The sequence below is a fragment of the Lathyrus oleraceus genome, chromosome 1 (genome assembly GCF_024323335.1).
Source record: "Lathyrus oleraceus cultivar Zhongwan6 chromosome 1, CAAS_Psat_ZW6_1.0, whole genome shotgun sequence".
NCBI lineage: Eukaryota > Viridiplantae > Streptophyta > Magnoliopsida > Fabales > Fabaceae > Lathyrus > Lathyrus oleraceus.
The window spans coordinates 174,920,355-174,940,837 of NC_066579.1; positions in this window are offsets into that span (position 1 = coordinate 174,920,355).

Genomic DNA, 20,483 nt, shown 5'->3' on the forward strand with positions numbered 1-20,483 from the left:
AACCCAATGGGTTTCATGTTCATATCGTGCATCATCATCATTTCATGAGCAATTTAGGTCAAGGTATAGCAAACAGAAGCTCATAGAAGTCAACAGCAAGACTTAACTCAAAAGCAATCTTAAACATTTCCAAAAATCACCAAATAAATCATGATCAGTCCTAACACATAGCATGGTAAGCATGTCAAATTTCACCTCATTTGGACAAGTGGAAGGCAGTCAATGAAAATCAGAAAGTCAAAGCAATTTTGAACATGCTCAATGAAGTCAACCAAACATGCATCAACTTGAAAAATTCATAGATCAGAGATGGTGTATGATAAATGAATGGGACTAAAACCATGTCAAAGATTAGGAAGTCTAGTTATCTCATGTAAAATTTCATGTCCATCTAATAAAGTATGAGAATTTCACAAATGAAATGGGAACAAGTGTCACACAAGGTCAACATTTTGGTCAAACAGGGGAGAAAATCTCAAACAATTAGGAAATGCCACAAATAATTCCAAGAAAATTCACATGTAAACTAGGCACACAAGAGCTCAATCATGCAAAAATTCAATCCATTTTGAGGTCAATAGGCATGGTAATGAAAATCATGAAGTTGGACATCAATGATGTGACACAAATTGTCACACCCTAATTCAAAAAATCATAACTCACAATCCAGATAAGATAAATTCACAAACTCTACACCAAAATCACCATGAATGTGTCTAGTTTAAGCACAAAAAATTTGGGAGCCATTGGATAAAGCATCATCATTTCACAAATGTTTTGGCAAAGTGTACAAAATATGCATACATGTCACAAACCCTCATACCAATTAAAAACCATCCATCAAAAAAATTCTGGAAAAAATGTGACAAAATAATAGAGATCATGATGAAGACAATGCAAAAAAACCCATCTCAATTGGATCATCCTTTAATCATTTATGAATTTTTGAAGTTTGTAAAGAAAATGAAATAAAAAAAATGAAAATGCAAGGAAATGTTATTGATTAATTATTTAATAATTATTTTTTAAAAAGAAGAAGACGACACATGCCGCGCAGTGGGGCGCTGTCGTTCCAAATAGGTGGGATTTCAGGATCCCCAACAGTGGGGCCCACGGCCACTTGCACCAATGCCTGGCCCACGCGGCCGGCCAATCATACCGTTCCATTTAGAAATACATGCAGGGCAAAGCAAAGAAAAAGCAACGAATTGAAAAGGCCAGTGGTAGCAGCAAATACAGTGTTCATGTTGCAGGAAAGAAACTCCAGTACAAGTGTTCATCCCCAAAAAAAAACCAGCCCAATTTTTTTTCTCGAAATTAAAAAATAAAAATACCAATATGTGCATCTAAACATGCTCAAACCTAAACCAAACTCCATATTCACTAAATCAAGCTAACAATCAAGAACCAAGCAAAAACATGTTTGAGGGTGAAACTTTAAATCCATGTATTTCTCTCAATATGCAACCATTTTTAATGAATCAAAGCTCATTGTAACCAGCATAACAAGGTCTATCTAAAGCACATAATAGTTTAAAGAAACAAGGAGGTCGAAATTTTACCAAGTTGGAAGAGCAGTGTCGATACAGTTGTTATTTGGCCATGTTAAAGTGAAACAGATGCTCCTTAAGCTCCCTAAAGTTGAATGATGAAGTTGGCTTGGCTCGAAGTAACTTGAAATAGCTTCAAACTTGGACTGCCATTGATGATGCTTGAAGAAAAACAGTCGTGGAAATGGCCTTCCAGCTGGAGAATGGTGGTGAAAACAGGTTCAAAATGATGAATGGATGTTGTATTAAGCAAGGCAAGGTTCAGTTCTTTGGCCAATGTTGACAGATTTTGAAAGTGGCAAGAAAATGAGATTTTTAGAGAGTGAGTTTTTCTGTGTGCAAATGATGGCTGCTAGGGTTTGTAAATGACAGAAAATCATCTTTATATTCTCTGTTTAAGAGTACAAATCAAAGTCCATGGAAATGTGGGATAGAGTTGGTAAAAAAGTGTACTTTTGGCCAAATTTCAAGCAAGTTAGGAATGGCTATGTGTACTGCACGAAAATGACCTTCCACAAGTCACAAATAACATTTCAGAACATGTTTGGATGGTAGAAATGGTTGGAAATGATTATTTGGAAAGTTCAATTTTTCACCTCACTTGAAAATAATCCATGTAGGTTCAAAAGTGCCATTTTGATTGGTGAAGTTTTGGTACATGAAATTTACATTTTTGGAAAGAGGGGATCAAATGTGACTTGTAGGAAAAAACCCCACCCAAATTGGCCAAATGGTTTGAGAGATATGGCCTTTTGAAGTTCAAAATTTTTGAAAATGATTCGATCATAACTTGTCAACCATATATGGGAATTGAGTGTTCTTGGACTTTTTGGAAATGGGAGAACAAGATATTCAACTTTCATGTTGGGAAAAAATTCATTTGAAGCTTGTATCATGATGTAAGTTTGAGGATCAAGACTTTCCATTTTTGGCAGGTTTTAATTACAGGTCCAGTTTCCATTTTTGGAAATTTCTGATCTGGCTTCAAATTCTTCCATGATGGTGTTTGCCATGATATATGAGGCCTATTTGGACATGAATAAGCTCTCTCAAACCAAATCCCACCATCAAAACCATAAAATCAGACACAGTTGACCAAGTTTGACTTTTTAGGGTTTCTGACTGACTGTGCATTGACTGATGACTTCTGAACATCCAATCCTTGACCTAAACACTTCAAATGGATCCCCAAGTCATGTGAACATGTTGGACCAACTCTAGGGCCTTGGCTCCTTGAGAAATGCACTTGCTTGCTTGGTTGACTGATCTCCTGATCAGTTTGACCTAATTCTCTTGATTGGCTTGCACTTGAGGCAGATAGGACAATGCAATGTTATGCAGTGGACCATGTTATGTTATGACCTAATATGAAAATGTATGTACAATGATAGGTGCAAATTTGAGGTGTTACAGCTGCCCCTATTCAATCAACTGGGAACCCGAATGGATGAGAGCAACGGCTGTCAGACTTTCAGGGTAAACAGGGATTGAATACCAAGAACCGTAGAAATTTGCACTCTGCCGGATATGATACAAGAAGAACCACGTCATTTACCGATGACGCCTGCAATTGACAACTTCAGAAAGGCGAAACCATTTACCGATGGTTAGAAACTGGAAACTTGATATTTACCGATATCAACTTTAGCAAGACCATTTACCGATGGCTGTTGGGAAACAATTCTGATGTAAAAGGAAGCAAAACCATTTACCGATGGCGGCTTCAAAGAAACTTGACATTTACCGATATCAACTTCAACTCGACCATTTACCGATGGCTACTGCAACTGGGGATCTGATATTTACCGATATCGAAGAAAACGGGGCCATTTACCGATGACGGATAAAACTGGGCGTTCAATATTTACCGATATCGAAGCATACGGGGCCATTTACTGATGGCGGATAAAACTGGGCATTCAATATTTACCGATATCGAAGCATACGGGGCCATTTACTGATGGCGGATAAAACTGGGCATTCAATATTTACCGATATCGAAGCATACAGGGCCATTTACCGATGGCGTCTCCACTTGGGGAGGAACAAAATCTTTGTGGTGTAATCAGACAAGACGCTTACCGACGACTTCTGGGGATCTTGATTTTATCAATAAGGAAACAAAGCATGACCAGACATTTACCGATGACTGGGATGAGACTCGACGTTTACCGACATCGAAAGATGATGTTTACCGACATCCAAAGAAATGACCAGACATTTACCGATGATTGGGGATGAGAAATTTATTGGGAAGAGAAAAACAAATATTCGCAACCGGAAACCAGACAGGACATTTACCGATGACTCTACTGGGGATCCCTAGCTGGGGATTATCAGACATTTACCGATGACTGCATAAAAGACTCGATGTTTACCGACATAAAAAAAAAAAGACCAGACATTTACCGATGACTGGGGAGAAAACCCGATGTTTACAGACACCGAAACAATGGTGTTTACCGACACCAAAAATGATGACCAGACATTTACCGATGACTGGGGAGAATACCCGATGTTTACAGACACCGATACAATGGTGTTTACCGACACCAAACAATGATGACCAGACATTTACTGATGACTGGGGAGAATACCCGATGTTTACAGACACCGAAACGATGGTGTTTACCGACACCAAACAAAGAAACACACGCGGGTGCTAGTATGACACTTACCGGTATCACAAGAACGACATCTTAGATATGTCAAGGCAAGGTTGACCACTTGCTGGGGGTCTCACTGGGGAGAAACAAACTTTCTGTCACCAACGGGTGAGGTAATAAACCTTTGTGGGGATATCAATCCTGAATGCTGTCAAGAGCAACTGTAGCAGACTTGCTGTGCTGATGTTGAATGAAATGATCCGCCTCCGCCGGGGATACGGTCTGGTGAGGTTAACACATGAATGCATATGTTTGAATTTTTCTACGGCGTAATGCTCCATATTGAATGAGAATGCTACGCAGTTTGAGGATGCAATGATCACAACATGCAAAAATGCAAAAATGATGAAAAACTCCGGCTGGGGAGCCAAAACTGATCGGGTACTCCAACTCTGCGGGGAGACTCTGCAAGGAGAGCAACGACTTCTCACTCATGTTGGAGAATAGCACTGCTGCTGGGGGAAGGTAAACTCCGCTGGGGATATCCTTCAGTCCACAGATAGGATAAATGCTGGATATAAATTTCAATGAACCTGCCTCACTCGGGGAGGAAATCGGCAAATACAGGCCTGCTGGGGATAGGCAATCCTTAGATCTGTTGGGGAATAGAAGGCACTATCCACAGACGTCTCCGCAGGGGAACATAGCTCTGATAGCTTCCAAACTTGCTTGGGGAAAATATCTGCTGAGGAAACGTCCTCACAGATGCCAACCTGAAAAACAGCACAACAAAATGCCCCCAGGGGATACATGGACAAGATACGCTCAAGTGTCCTCAACATTCAAAATGATTTTCAAATGTTTCATCTTTTTGCACGTTATTGTGTAGCCTTCATGTTCTTATATGCAATGCTTATCAAAAATTCGGACATTTTTGCAAACAAAACAGTAAAAATAAAAACAAAAGAGCCATTTATCTGAATAACGACTTTTATTGATTGAAAATGTGCCTGAAGAGGCGAATACATTGGGAAGCAATTCCTAGAAAGAGGTAATTGCGCACAAAAGGAAAAATCTATCATAATGGCAATGTGAACACGGCATCCACTATTTCCCAATTCTGTTATAACTCACAGATCATCAGTTTTCCTCCCAACTCCTTGCTTTCTGAGAAGAATGACTGGACGGATCACATCTTTCGAGATGGCAGACGACAAAGCTTGATGAAGTACAGACAACTCAGACTGTAGTCTTCGCTTTAATCCCTCTTTTGCCTGGATCGCCCTTTCGGGTTTTCAATCCACCGGGATACCCATTTTTGCCTAAGCCGCCCTTGCGGGTTTTCGACTTACCGGGTGTACAAATTCTTTTCATTTTATCCCTAATTTTTGCCCGAACCTTTTCTTTCTGTTTTTGGTTCGCCGGGATGCCCCTTTTTTGCCTGGACTCTTTTTTTCTTTTTGTCCAGCGGGTCAATTTATGCGAAGTATTTTTTGACTACATCTGAGTTAACAGGAGACGGAAAGTCTTCACCATCCATAGTTGTAAGCATCAAGGCTCCACCGGAGAATACCTTTTTCACAACATACGGACCTTCATAATTAGGAGTCCACTTGCCCCTGTTATCTGCACCGGGAGGGAGGATCCTCTTCAAAACTAGATCACCGATCTGATAGCTTCGAGGACGCACTTTCTGATCAAAGGCTCGCTTCATCCTTCGCTGATACAACTGTCCATGACATACAGCTGCTAGCCGTCTCTCCTCGATAAGGCTCAACTCGTTAAACCTTGTTCGAATCCACTCGGCTTCGTCCAGCTTGACATCCAATAAAACTCTCAGAGAAGGAATCTCCACTTCAACAGGTAGGACAGCTTCCATACCATACACAAGGGAGTAAGGGGTTGCCCCGGTCGACGTACGTACTGAGGTACGGTACCCATGCAAAGCGAAAGGCAGCATCTCATGCCAATCCTTGTACGTAACGACCATCTTCTGCACAATTTTCTTGATATTCTTGTTCGCCGCTTCTACAGAACCATTCATCTTCGGTCTGTAAGGAGAAGAATTGTGATGTTCAATCTTGAAATCTTTACAAAGCTCCTTCATCATCTTGTTATTGAAATTCGAACCATTGTCAGTGATGATTCTCTCCGGAACTCCATAACGACAGATGATTTCTTTCTTGATGAACCGGGTAACCACTTGTTTGGTAACGTTAGCATAGGAAGCTGCTTCCACCCATTTGGTGAAATAGTCAATCGCAACCAAGATGAAGCGATGTCCATTCGAAGCAGTAGGCTCAATCTTCCCAATCATATCAATGCCCCACATGGCAAACGGCCAAGGCGAATTCATGACATTCAGAGGGCTTGGTGGTACATGCACCTTATCAGCATAAATTTGACACTTATGGCACTTCCGAGCATACTTGAAACAATCGGATTCCATAGTCATCCAGTAATAACCCGCTCTCAACAATTTCTTAGCCATTGCATGTCCGCCGGCATGAGTACCAAAGGAACCTTCATGAACTTCCTGCATTAACATGTCTGCCTCGGGTCTGTCCACGCATCTGAGCAAGACCATGTCAAAGTTTCTCTTATACAGCACATCATCCTGATTCAAATAGAAGCTTCCAGCTAGCCTCCTCAGGGTTTTCTTGTCATTCTTCGACGCACCTTCAGGATACTCCTGAGTCTTGAGGAAGTTCTTGATGTCGTAATACCACGGCTTCTCATCAATCACAACAGACTCGGCTGCAAACACATACGCAGGCCTCTCGAGTCGATTCACCGCAACATGTGGCACATGATTCCACCAATGAACTTTGATCATAGACGACAAAGTAGCCAAGGCATCAGCCATTTGATTCTCATCCCGGGGGACATGGTACAACTTCACCTTCTTGAAGAACGTCAGTATTCTTCTGGTGTAATCTCTATACGGAATCAAATGCGGCTGGTTCGTATTCCAATCTCCGTTGACTTGATTGACCACTAGAGCTGAATCTCCATAAATGTCAAGAGTTTTGATCCTCAAATCAATGGCTTCTTCTATCCCCATGATACAAGCCTCATACTCAGCCTCGTTGTTGGTGACGTCAAACGTCAATCTGGTAGAAAAAGGTATATGAGCACCTTTAGGATTGATCAACACTGCCCCAACACCGTTACCGTTCATATTCACAGCCCCATCAAACATCAGTGTCCATTTGTCATCCGGATCCGGTCCCTCCTCGACAAGAGGCTCTTCACAATCTTTCATCTTCAGATACATGATGTCTTCATCAGGGAATTCAAACATCATAGGTTGATAATCTTCAATCGGTTGCTCGGCGAGGTAGTCTGACAGAATACTACCTTTGATGGCCTTTTGTGACGTGTACTGAATATCATATTCTGTTAGAATCATCTGCCAACGAGCAACGCGCCCGGTGAGAGCCGGTTTCTCAAAGATGTACTTCACTGGATCCATCTTAGAAATCAATAAGGTAGTATGGTTCAACATATACTGCCTCAGTCGGCGAGCAGCCCAGGCCAAAGCACAGCAAGTTTTCTCGAGCAGTGAATATCTTGTTTCACAGTCGGTAAACTTTTTGCTAAGGTAGTATATGGCATGCTCTTTTCGACCAGACTCGTCATGCTGTCCCAATACACACCCCATCGAGTTCTCAGTCACTGACAGGTACATTATCAGAGGTCTCCCTGGAACTGGAGGTATAAGGATTGGAGGTTTCTGTAAATACTCCTTTATCTTATCAAAAGCTTTCTGACAATCATCATTCCACTTGATCGCCTGATTCTTTCTAAGCAGTTTGAAAATTGGTTCGCACGTGGCTGTTAGATGAGATATGAACCTTGCAATGTAGTTCAATCTCCCTAAAAACCCACGGACTTGCTTCTCCGTTTTTTGGTTCAGGCATCTCTTGAATAGCTTTGACTTTTGCTGGATCAACCTCAATCCCTTTCTCACTGACAATGAAGCCTAAAAGCTTCCCTGATCTCACCCCAAACGTACACTTGTTCGGATTCAACCTCAGCTTGAACTTTCTCAACCGGTCAAACAGCTTCTGCAAATTAACCAGGTGCTCCTCTTCTGTCTGCGACTTCGCAATCATATCATCCACGTACACTTCAATTTCTTTGTGCATCATGTCATGAAAAAGAGTCGTCATTGCCCTCTGATAGGTAGCACCAGCATTCTTTAGCCCAAATGGCATCACCTTATAGCAGAACGTGCCCCAAGGTGTAATGAATGTCGTCTTTTCCATGTCCTCTGGCGCCATCTTGATCTGATTATATCCGGAGAAACCATCCATGAAAGAGAATACCGAGGATTGAGCCGTATTATCCACCAATACATCAATGTGAGGTAATGGGAAATCATCTTTCGGACTCGCTCTATTCAAATCCCGGTAATCGACACACATTCTGACTTTACCATCCTTCTTCGGCACAGGAACGATGTTGGCCACCCATGGGGATAACTCGTAACAGCCAAAAAACCCGCATCCCACTGCTTCTGAACCTCTTCCTTGATCTTAGTTGCCATATCAGGACTCGTTCTACGAAGCTTCTGCTTGACCGAAGGACATCCTTCTCTAAGAGGTAATCGATGCACCACAATGTCTGTATCTAACCCAGGCATATCTTGATATGACCAGGCGAATATCTCCACATATTCTCTCAGCATCTCAATCAGCCTCCTCTTGACAGAGTCCTCTAAAGCAGCCCCAATCTTGATTTCTCTTTTGGCGTCCTCAGTACCCAAATTAACAACCTCCAACTCCTCCTGATGAGGTTGGATGACCCTTTCCTCCTGCTTCAGCAATCTGACCAATTCTGCAGGAAGTTCACAGTCTTCCTCACTCTCCTCTTCAGCTTGGTAGATGGGATTGTCGAAATCATACTGAGCCATAACAGAACTGTTCATAGTGAATGCCATAAGATCGCTTCTGCATGTTTAATGCTTTGTTTTAGAAAAAGAGTTCAATAAAGTCACAAAAAACAAAAACATTGCCATTTTTATTGTTTTTGAAAAAGGATGAAAACAAAAATAGAAAGACAGGGATCACAAAGTTTGATTTCAAAAAATGTCCTTCATTAATGATAATCATTAAAACATGATGAGGCCCTACAATGAATCACTACGCCTTGGGCAGATCGTAGGATTTTCATGCAAAATGACAAAACAACAGAAAATTACTCTGTCAGAAGAGTAACTTGAACCACTTCTTCAGCCGTCCAGTTGTTGATAGACCCCCCTGGTGCACACGGGCGAACCCAGTTGTCCAGATCACCATCACTGTCACAGTCTTCAATACCGGTTGCAGAGACGTCGCCATGATTCATCAGCCCAGCGCTGGTAAAGGTACTCGGACCCGCTTGACCATTCTGCTCTGCTTGGAGAGGCTCGTAACCAACGCCAAATTTGTCTTCTTTAACAGGCAAGTCCACCATCTTGCCCCAGCCTTCAGCTTTGCCAGAATCAACAACCTCCTTAGCCTGCTTGTAAGAAGTAATTGAAGCACCTGGCTTCCTCTGCTCAGCGTACGCCACTTTCTCAAGAGCCACAGTCTCAAACGCCTGGCATAAGGTTTTGTGGATCTCGCCATCCACCTCAACATACTTGAACGAGGATAGATGACTCACCAGAATCTCTTCTTCACCGCACACGGTCACAATCTGACCGTTCCAGACATACTTGAGCTTTTGATGGAGAGTCGACGAGACTGCCCCTGCTGCATGAATCCATGGACGCCCCAATAAACAACTATAGGCGGGCTGGATGTCCATAACATAGAAGATGATATCGAATACCTCAGGACCTATCTTCACAGGCAAGGTAACTTCCCCACACACAGAACGTTTGGAGCCGTCGAAAGCACGAACGATCAGGTCACTGGGAGTAAGCACAAACCCTTCCACATCAATCTTCTTCAGAATCTGCTTAGGCAACACATTCAGCGACGACCCGGTGTCTACCAATACGTGAGACAACACTGCCCCCTTGCACTCCATGGTGATGTGCAAGGCTTTGTTATGGTTCCGCCCTTCAGGCGGTAAGTCCAGGTTGGTGAATCCTACACCATGCCTGGTGCTCACATTGGCCATCACGCCCTCCAGTTGATTGACAGAAATCTCCTGAGGCACGTAAGCCAGATTCAACATCTTCAGCAAGGCATTACGGTGTGCCTCAGAGCACAACAACAGTGAAAGTATAGAAATCTTGGACGGAGTTTGATTCAACTGATCTACAATCTTGTAGTCACTCTTCTTGATTATTTTCATAAACTCCTCCACGTCCTTCTCAAATGACCCCTCGGGCGCTTCCTTCTGGACAGGTTCTTCCTCAACCACAGCTTGCTTACCCTTTGCTTTGGCGAGAGCCTCAGCATTATTGTCCCTCAAAGGCTGCGGTGCGAACAGACGACCGCTTCTGGTAAAACCTCCTGGACCCCCTACATTATCCACAGCCGGACCAACAGTTGCAGGAACTCTATTCGGTAAACCAATTGTCACTGGAGTTTGATTCACTGGTCTCGTCTGACTTTCAGCCCTTCTGTAACTGCGGTGAGCATTATCATACTTCCACGGCACGGCTCTACTATTCTCAACAGCCCTTCTTCCAGACGCGGCGATAGTAGTTGGAGCACTGATGGTTACAGGCACGGAAATGGTAACTGGGGTACCATTTGTTGCAGGTGCACTAACGACCCTTGTCCACGTCCTTCAGACGGTTTAAAGTAAATGGTGATAGTTGACACTGTTCCACGATCTTTTACAGCCCTACTGAATTGCAAACAACCCTCATCCATCATACCCTGGATACCGGCCCTTAACTGGTCGCAACCATTCTCAGATTCTGCACAGCCCAAACAATCCTCATCACAGCCCGAGTAGACACCCCCATTCAGCAGACGGCCCTTCACAACTAGCAGAGAAGTCTGAACATCATCAACATTAACAACCAGATCTTCAGCTTCTTTCCCCTCAATATTGTTCACTCTATGCCCACCATGCTGAGGCATAGGGTTGTTTACGACGTTAGGCACTGGAGCGAAGTTGATTGCTTTGGCATCGATCAAATCTTGGACCTTGTGCTGGAGAGCCCGACACTTCTCAGTATGATGCCCTGGTGCCCCAGAGTGAAAGTCACAACGGACGTTGGCGTCGTACCCAGGAGGCAATACTGTAGGCGGAGCCATTGTACGCAACTCAACCATCCCCAACCTGAGTAGTTCGGGCAGCAGTTCGGCGTACGACATGGGTAGCGAATCAAAACGTCGATCAGGCATCCTTTGTCTGGGCTGATACGGACGTTGCTGTTGTTGTTGTTGTTGCGGTTGTTGAACTCTTTGTTGTTGTTGTTGACGAGGTTGAGGTGCCGGAATGGTTACTGCAGCAGCTTGACGATATTCACTTCTGTTCTGATCTCTGCGGTATTGAACAGCATTAGTTTCACCCTCTCTTCGACGAGGTGCCCCAGCAAATGGCTTCTTGGAAGAAGAGGAACCAGCATCTTGGATCTTCCCAGTTTTAATCAAGCTCTCAGTCCTCTCTCCACAAATGACAACATCAGAAAAACTACCGAATGGGCAGCTCCCCATCCGGTCCATAAACACACCTGAAGAGTGCCGATAAACATATCTGTCAACTCCCTCTCCAGCATAGGGGGTTGAACTCTAGCAGCCAGTTCACGCCACCTCTGGGCATACTCCTTGAAGCTCTCATTGGATTTCTGACAAAGACTCTGCAGCTGAGTCCGGCTCGGTGCCATGTCCATGTTATGTTTGTATTGCCTCAAAAAGGCCTCACCCAGATCCCTCCAACAGCGGATAGAATCTCTCTTCAATTCCATGTACCAGTCCAAAGAAGCCCCAGATAGACTATCTTGGAAAAAATACATCCACATCTTTTCATCATCGGTGTACGCAGAGATTTTTCGATAATAAGCCTGCACATGGGTGCGAGGGCAAGAAGTACCGTTGTATTTATCGAAGGACGGTGCTTTGAATTTGTAAGGGATTCTCAAACCTTCCACCAACCCATATTGGTAACATCAAAACCGAGAGAATTCTGACATTCCATAGCTCTAATTTTCTCAGCAAGGGCATCAACTTTACGATCCCTCTCATCAACCCTTCCCAGAACATCTTCGTCTTCACTGAGCAGAGTGAACATATCCTCTTGTCTGTCAACAATCGGAACAGGATTACGGGCCGGGGCACGGACTGCTCTGGCATTAGCGGCATCTGGAGCAATAGGTTGACCGTTGATTCGAATTCCCCCCAACTCATCACCTACAGCATAGTTGTTGATGGGTACAGCAGCAGCAACATTATTATCATTGACCGGGCCTCCCTCTGGCGGCGCGTGGTTGACCGGTGGAATTGCAGCCTCTTGTCTCTGAACCATGGCTCGAAGTTCTTCTTGACCTTGTGCAACCCCTTGCATCATATTCATAAACTGGGCCATGTTAGCCTTCATCTCAGCCAACTCTGCTTGAACTTGATCCATACCTCTCTGTTGATTCAGTCTTGTTGAGTAGCGGTGCGGACGTTGATCAGCTATCCTGCCTGAATAGGAACCAAGAGTGAGAAGTCACGACCAAGAACACCTGTTATGCAAAATGATATGAGTATGGTGCTAATGACGCGTATGATGCACATGATATGTTCATTTCTCAGGCATTCAAAGAGCCTGAGTCATCCTCAAAAGATGGCAACCTGCAGCAAGAACAACATAGAAGCACAGAAACAACATACACAAGAGTGATGAGTACAAGGTGAAACCAACAACCTCATCTATATGAGTAACAGGATCATACAACAAAGTCGACAAAGAAAATCCAAACAATCGGAGTACAACAATGAATCCCACCCAACAAGCCTGGAGGTGATTCTCAACATACATATCAAAGATACAAGCTAAGACAAACGGCCTCCCGGGATGAGAGTCTTCAAGTACTGACACTGGTCTATCAACAGGTCACATTCTGAACATTCTGGCAAAAGAGTGATCTTCTCCTTCAGTTGTCGTCTAAGCTCTGCCACTTCTCCTCCAAGGTGGTTCTCTGATGCCTGTCTCAAGTCTACTTCCTTCTTCAACTGGATGTCTTTATCTCTGAGTTGCTTCTCCAAGTCTCTGATCTTCTTCTGATAGCTGGCCTCAACTCTCTGCAGCCTCAAGCACTCCCGGTGTTCTGCATCTAACATGCTCTCCATCTCCTCGTAGGATCTCTTCTTGCTTCTCAGTCTGCTAGCATCTTCTTCTCGCACTCCTCTGAGTTGATGAGCCAAGTTCAAACTATCAGCTTTGGCTTTGTACAGCTCCATCTGGGTATCTTGCTCCTTCCCTCTCAAACGGCGATTCTCCATCAGGGCTTGCTTGTAGTGCTCCGCAGGCACACTCTCAGCAAGGATCAAAGGTGGTTGCTCCTGCAACGGCTCCATCCTATCGTAGGGTAACAACAAAGTTTCTACTCTCTCCTTGACCCAATCAGTGTAATCAGGCATAGCAACGACAAACTTCTTCCCTAAGACAGATCCATCCTTCACACCAATAGACTTCCAAGCTTTCCCTATCTGCTCCAATCTAGCCGGGTCACTCTGCTTCTCAAAATACACACTTTCAGCTACCTCAGCCTCAAGTGGTCTTCCCTTCATCACAAACCCCAACTGGCGAAGAGAAAGAACTGGGTTGTAATTGATGCAACCCCTAGTCCCTATGAGTGGCACATTACGGAATCCTCCACAGCTCATAATGACGTTACGCACATCCATCCGGTAAGATTGCCACCTGATGTCATAGGAGGTAAGAGACATAACCCTCTGAGTCCACTTATGCGTGCTCTGAGCATCCACAAAAGGTCCACTGACTGGCAGAAGAGACAAGAACCATCTGAGCAAAAGTGGGAGACAACACCTGATAGCCCCACCCTTACCATGCCTACTGTGAATAGCATAGTAAGTGTCAGCTAATAGAGTAGGAACTGGATTTCCTCCAATGAAAATACTGACTGCAGCATAGTCAACAAAATTGGGCATACTCGGAAACAGGACGATCCCGTAGATCATGACGGCCAACTGAGCATGAAAGGCTTCCCAACTTCCCTTCTCTGCTTCTTCTCTAGCTACCCTCAACAGAAACTTCAAAGGCAATCCTACAACATCCCCACTGGACTTCCAACTATCACTGACTTCCTTGATACCCAAATGGAGAGCTCTGGCAACAACTCCGAAATCAACCTCCTTGGGCACATCCAAGAAAGGAACCTGATACCGGACCGGGACACTCAGCAGAATGGAGTACTCCTCAAGAGTAGGCGCCAACTGATAATCTTGAAAGGTGAAACAATGAAGCTCTGGGTCGTAGAACTGTAGAAGAGTCTGCAACGGCACCGGATCGACTACCATCTTCAACAGTGTCAGAATATCTCCATACTGGTCAAGAAACCCCTTCTGGTTACCACTGGTCATAAGGTTGCTCAACTCAATCAGAGACGTCAAAGGTTCACGGTGAAAGCTGTAGGAACAAGTCTTCCGCTTCAACTCTGGGACTGTTGCCATCTCTATCAGTGAACAAGCTCTGGAATGTACCTGAGAAATGATATGCATGCAGGGATTAGTTTTTTTTTTTTTTTTTTTTTTTTTATTGCGTATTTTTTTGAAAATAAACATGCTATGATGCAAATGATGCAGACACGACTGGTTGGCTGTGTCTCTCAGAACACAGGATCAAAGCTTCGGCTTGAACTCGGAACCGCAAATTCATCTGAAACCCAAAGTCATCTGAGACCCCAAAATTCTGAACCAATAGTCACCAACAGGATCACAAGTCACCAACAAGTCACCAACAAGTCACCAACTGTACCTGTAATAATGATCATTCCCTCCCCACTCACGGGTGTCATCTAGGCCAGGGTAAAGTCGAGGGAAACGCAGCATAAATAACCTTTCGCAGAACATCATCATATACACACCCGAAGTATGTAACGATAACATCCCACCAGGGTCTGAACTGCTCGTGATATCAATGTTCCGCTAAGTGGCGCAATACCACCCACTTCCCATGAATCACTCTATTCCTAAGTATCCTAGATTTCACTCATGGCCTGGGTATTGGGCCTTTTACCTCATGTAACTCCCACCCCAACAGAGAGAAACAGACAACCAGCCAGGTGAACAGATGAATATGAATGCAAACATTAATGCAAACATAAATGCAAACAATAAATAAAGGAATGCAATAAATAACAGCAAAAGCAACCAAACCCTATCCTAGAGAGCGCTAGGAGAGACTCGCTTAGGGAAGATGGACCAGCAAGAGGTCGACTTCTAGGATGTCCCCAGCAGAGTCGCCAGCTGTCGCATCACGCGAAAAACCGGCGGGAAAACAAGAACAACAGAGCCGTCACTGTGCGTTATTTATCCCAAAAGAGGGAAAGGAAACGCTCAGAGTAAACCTGGGAAAGAACATGGTCTTGCGACCAAAGAGAATGGGTTCGGGAGTCGGTTATGCGAAGGGAAGGTATTAGCACCCCTACGCATCCGTCGTACTCGACGGGATCCACGCACAATAGAAAGGAAAATGGTTGCTAAAAAACACTGCTCACACACACACAACTGGCTGAAAGAGACACAAGAAAACAAAAGAGACTGACTCAGCAGAATATCGCATCCTGGGCCTACTTAGTCTATCAGGCATAGACATCAGAGTCGAAGTAGTTCGGACTGGGGAAACGACACATGCTCGCTAGGATGTCGCATCCTATGCATACGTATCTCCTTGGACGAAGGAGAATCAGAGCATTCGTAGCTCGGCTGACACGCACACAAACAAACACTGGCAAAGGCAAACGTGGAGCCTGTATGCCAATCACTGGACTTACATCAGCATCCGAACCAAAACGCACTCAAGAAGGCAAACATGGAGCCTGAACGCCAATCATTGGACTTACATCAGCATCCGAACCAACAAACACGCAAGGATGGTTAAGACACAAAGGGTTGAAAAAGAAAAAGGGCGCCCGGAGAGATCAGCTCATCTCCTGCCTACGTACCTCATCTGGTATGAGGATCAGGGCGACGTAGTTCCCCTACAGAGGGATACAGGACTAGCCTAACCAGATAACAGAGGGAGACACAACTAGGGAGACTACGACTCGAGCCTAGATGTTATCATGCAAATCAACCCTAAGTTAAGGTTTCTAGCTAACTGGCACAGGGAGCCAGCCTATCCTAAACATGACTTGCACAGGAAGCAAGCCACACACACACTTAACTTGCACAGGAAGCAAGCCAAGCAAAACCTAACTTGCACAGGAAGCAAGTCTAAACTAACCTAACTTGCACAGGGAGCAAGTCAAACAAACATAAGCACAGGTAGCACACACTATATACAAACAAAGGCTCACACAAGGGTTAGGTTTTAGTCGAGGGGTCATATCAACCTCAACAAACAAACCTCTGGAACTGGGTAGATGTTGCTCTTAACCTTGACATTGAGAGCCAAGGTGAAGCAGATGATAGGTGAGTGAAGATAAGACTTCACAGCTCTCATCCCTGGCCTGGGAGAGCTTAAGACAAGAATGTGTGGGTTCAGAAAGTGGGAACCCTCCTACACATTTGATACTGACTCAACTGTGCAATTGCACAAGATCTTGGGTTTTTATCTGTAATGCATCAACACAGTGGTGTGAGCAAAGCAGATGACACACAGAATAGCAGGGGATAGGTTGCATATCCCTTGGGTCCTGCCAATTGCCTCTTCACTTAGGAGGTCTTTGACTCTATACAAGGACAAATGTAAACATTCACAAACATTGCCTCTTAAGGAGGACTTCAGACAGTTGCCTGGCCAAGTAACAGGCCAGGTCTTCCAGACTACATGAAGAAAAAGGGATTATACCTCAAGCAAGTTGCTAAATAGCAAAGCAAAGCAAGTTCAAAGAACTTAAGCAACTAATGGTACCTGAAATAGTCAAACAAATCAGTACACAATTCACAAGTTAAAGCAAAGGAAATAGGAATCAACAGTTAAAACAAACAGACAAATGTGCACAGTACAAAGCTCAAGGCATATGAGCCAAGCAACCTACAAAACAAAGAGGTTAGCTCATGATAATCAAATGAACTCAATCAAATTGTAGTGATCTCTTTGAAGCATTTGTAGCTTAACCTGAAAACATGAACTCAAACATAAGCCACAGGACCACTAGGACAAGCCTAGGGTCAAAAATGAATGAGAAAGCCAAAACAGCAAGCAATGTCCAATCAAAATCAAGTTCAAACATTTAGGAAGCAAACCCAATTGGTTTCATGTTCATATCGTGCATCATCATCATTTCATGAGCAATTTAGGTCAAGGTATAGCAAACAGAAGCTCATAGAAGTCAACAGCAAGACTTAACTCAAAAGCAATCTTAAACATTTCCAAAAATCACCAAATAAATCATGATCAATCCTAACACATAGCATGGTAAGCATGTCAAATTTCACCTCATTTGGACAAGTGGAAGGCAGTCAATGAAAATCAGAAAGTCAAAGCAATTTTGAACATGCTCAATGAAGTCAACCAAACATGCATCAACTTGAAAAATTCATAGATCAGAGATGGTGTATGATAAATGAATGGGACTAAAACCATGTCAAAGATTAGGATGTCTAGTTATCTCATGTAAAATTTCATGTCCATCTAATAAAGTATGAGAATTTCACAAATGAAATGGGAACAAGTGTCACACAAGGTCAACATTTTGGTCAAACAGGGGAGAAAATCTCAAACAATTAGGAAATGCCACAAATAATTCCAAGAAAATTCACATGTAAACTAGACACACAAGAGCTCAATCATGCAAAAATTCAATCCATTGGATAAAGCATCATCATTTCACAAATGTTTTGGCAAAGTGTACAAAATATGCATACATGTCACAAACCCTCATACCAATTAAAAACCATCCATCAAAAAAATTCTGGAAAAAATGTGACAAAATAATAGAGATCATGATGAAGATAATGCAAAAAAACCCATCTCAATTGGATCATCCTTTAATCATTTATGAATTTTTGAAGTTTGTAAAGAAAATGAAATAAAAAAAATGAAAATGCAAGGAAATGTTATTGATTAATTATTTAATAATTATTTTTTAAAAAGAAGAAGACGACACATGCCGCGCAGTGGGGCGCTGTCGTTCCAAATAGGTGGGATTTCAGGATCCCCAACAGTGGGGCCCACGGCCACTTGCACCAATGCCTGGCCCACGCGGCCGGCCAATCATACCGTTCCATTTAGAAATACATGCAGGGCAAAGCAAAGAAAAAGCAACGAATTGAAAAGGCCAGTGGTAGCAGCAAATACAGTGTTCATGTTGCAGGAAAGAAACTCCAGTACAAGTGTTCATCCCCAAAAAAAAACCAGCCCAATTTTTTTTCTCGAAATTAAAAAATAAAAATACCAATATGTGCATCTAAACATGCTCAAACCTAAACCAAACTCCATATTCACTAAATCAAGCTAACAATCAAGAACCAAGCAAAAACATGTTTGAGGGTGAAACTTTAAATCCATGTATTTCTCTCAATATGCAACCATTTTTAATGAATCAAAGCTCATTGTAACCAGCATAACAAGGTCTATCTAAAGCACATAATAGTTTAAAGAAACAAGGAGGTCGAAATTTTACCAAGTTGGAAGAGCAGTGTCGATACAGTTGTTATTTGGCCATGTTAAAGTGAAACAGATGCTCCTTAAGCTCCCTAAAGTTGAATGATGAAGTTGGCTTGGCTCGAAGTAACTTGAAATAGCTTCAAACTTGGACTGCCATTGATGATGCTTGAAGAAAAACAGTCGTGGAAATGGCCTTCCAGCTGGAGAATGGTGGTGAAAACAGGTTCAAAATGATGAATGGATGTTGTATTAAGCAAGGCAAGGTTCAGTTCTTTGGCCAATGTTGACAGATTTTGAAAGTGGCAAGAAAATGAGATTTTTAGAGAGTGAGTTTTTCTGTGTGCAAATGATGGCTGCTAGGGTTTGTAAATGACAGAAAATCATCTTTATATTCTCTGTTTAAGAGTACAAATCAAAGTCCATGGAAATGTGGGATAGAGTTGGTAAAAAAGTGTACTTTTGGCCAAATTTCAAGCAAGTTAGGAATGGCTATGTGTACTGCACGAAAATGACCTTCCACAAGTCACAAATAACATTTCAGAACATGTTTGGATGGTAGAAATGGTTGGAAATGATTATTTGGAAAGTTCAATTTTTCACCTCACTTGAAAATAATCCATGTAGGTTCAAAAGTGCCATTTTGATTGGTGAAGTTTTGGTACATGAAATTTACATTTTTGGAAAGAGGGGATCAAATGTGACTTGTAGGAAAAAACCCCACCCAAATTGGCCAAATGGTTTGAGAGATATGGCCTTTTGAAGTTCAAAATTTTTGAAAATGATTCGATCATAACTTGTCAACCATATATGGGAATTGAGTGTTCTTGGACTTTTTGGAAATGGGAGAACAAGATATTCAACTTTCATGTTGGGAAAAAATTCATTTGAAGCTTGTATCATGATGTAAGTTTGAGGATCAAGACTTTCCATTTTTGGCAGGTTTTAATTACAGGTCCAGTTTCCATTTTTGGAAATTTCTGATCTGGCTTCAAATTCTTCCATGATGGTGTTTGCCATGATATATGAGGCCTATTTGGACATGAATAAGCTCTCTCAAACCAAATCCCACCATCAAAACCATAAAATCAGACACAGTTGACCAAGTTTGACTTTTTAGGGTTTCTGACTGACTGTGCATTGACTGATGACTTATGAACATCCAATCCTTGACCTAAACACTTCAAATGGATCCCCAAGTCATGTGAACATGTTGGACCAACCCTAGGGCCTTGGCTCCTTGAGAAATGCACTTGCTTGCTTGGTTGACTGATCTCCTGATCAGTTTGACCTAATTCTCTTGATTGGCTTGCACTTGAGGCAGATAGGACAATGCAATGTTATGCAGTGGACCATGTTATGTTATGACCTAATATGAAAATGTATGTACAATGATAGGTGCAAATTTGAGGTGTTACAACCATGGATGACCTTCACTTCAACAGTTCCAAATCGAGCTCGAATTCCACTATTTCTTGCTCCAATCCACTTCAATTATGCATGTAAATGATGAATTGATGAAGATCTTGGCAAGGATTTTGAAGAAAATTGCAAAAAAAGTGAGAGAAGAAGTTGAAGAATTTTGTGATTTTCAGATCTAGATCTGTTAGAATGAAGTGTTAATCTGAAAAACAGTTAGGATTTAGTTTATATATGT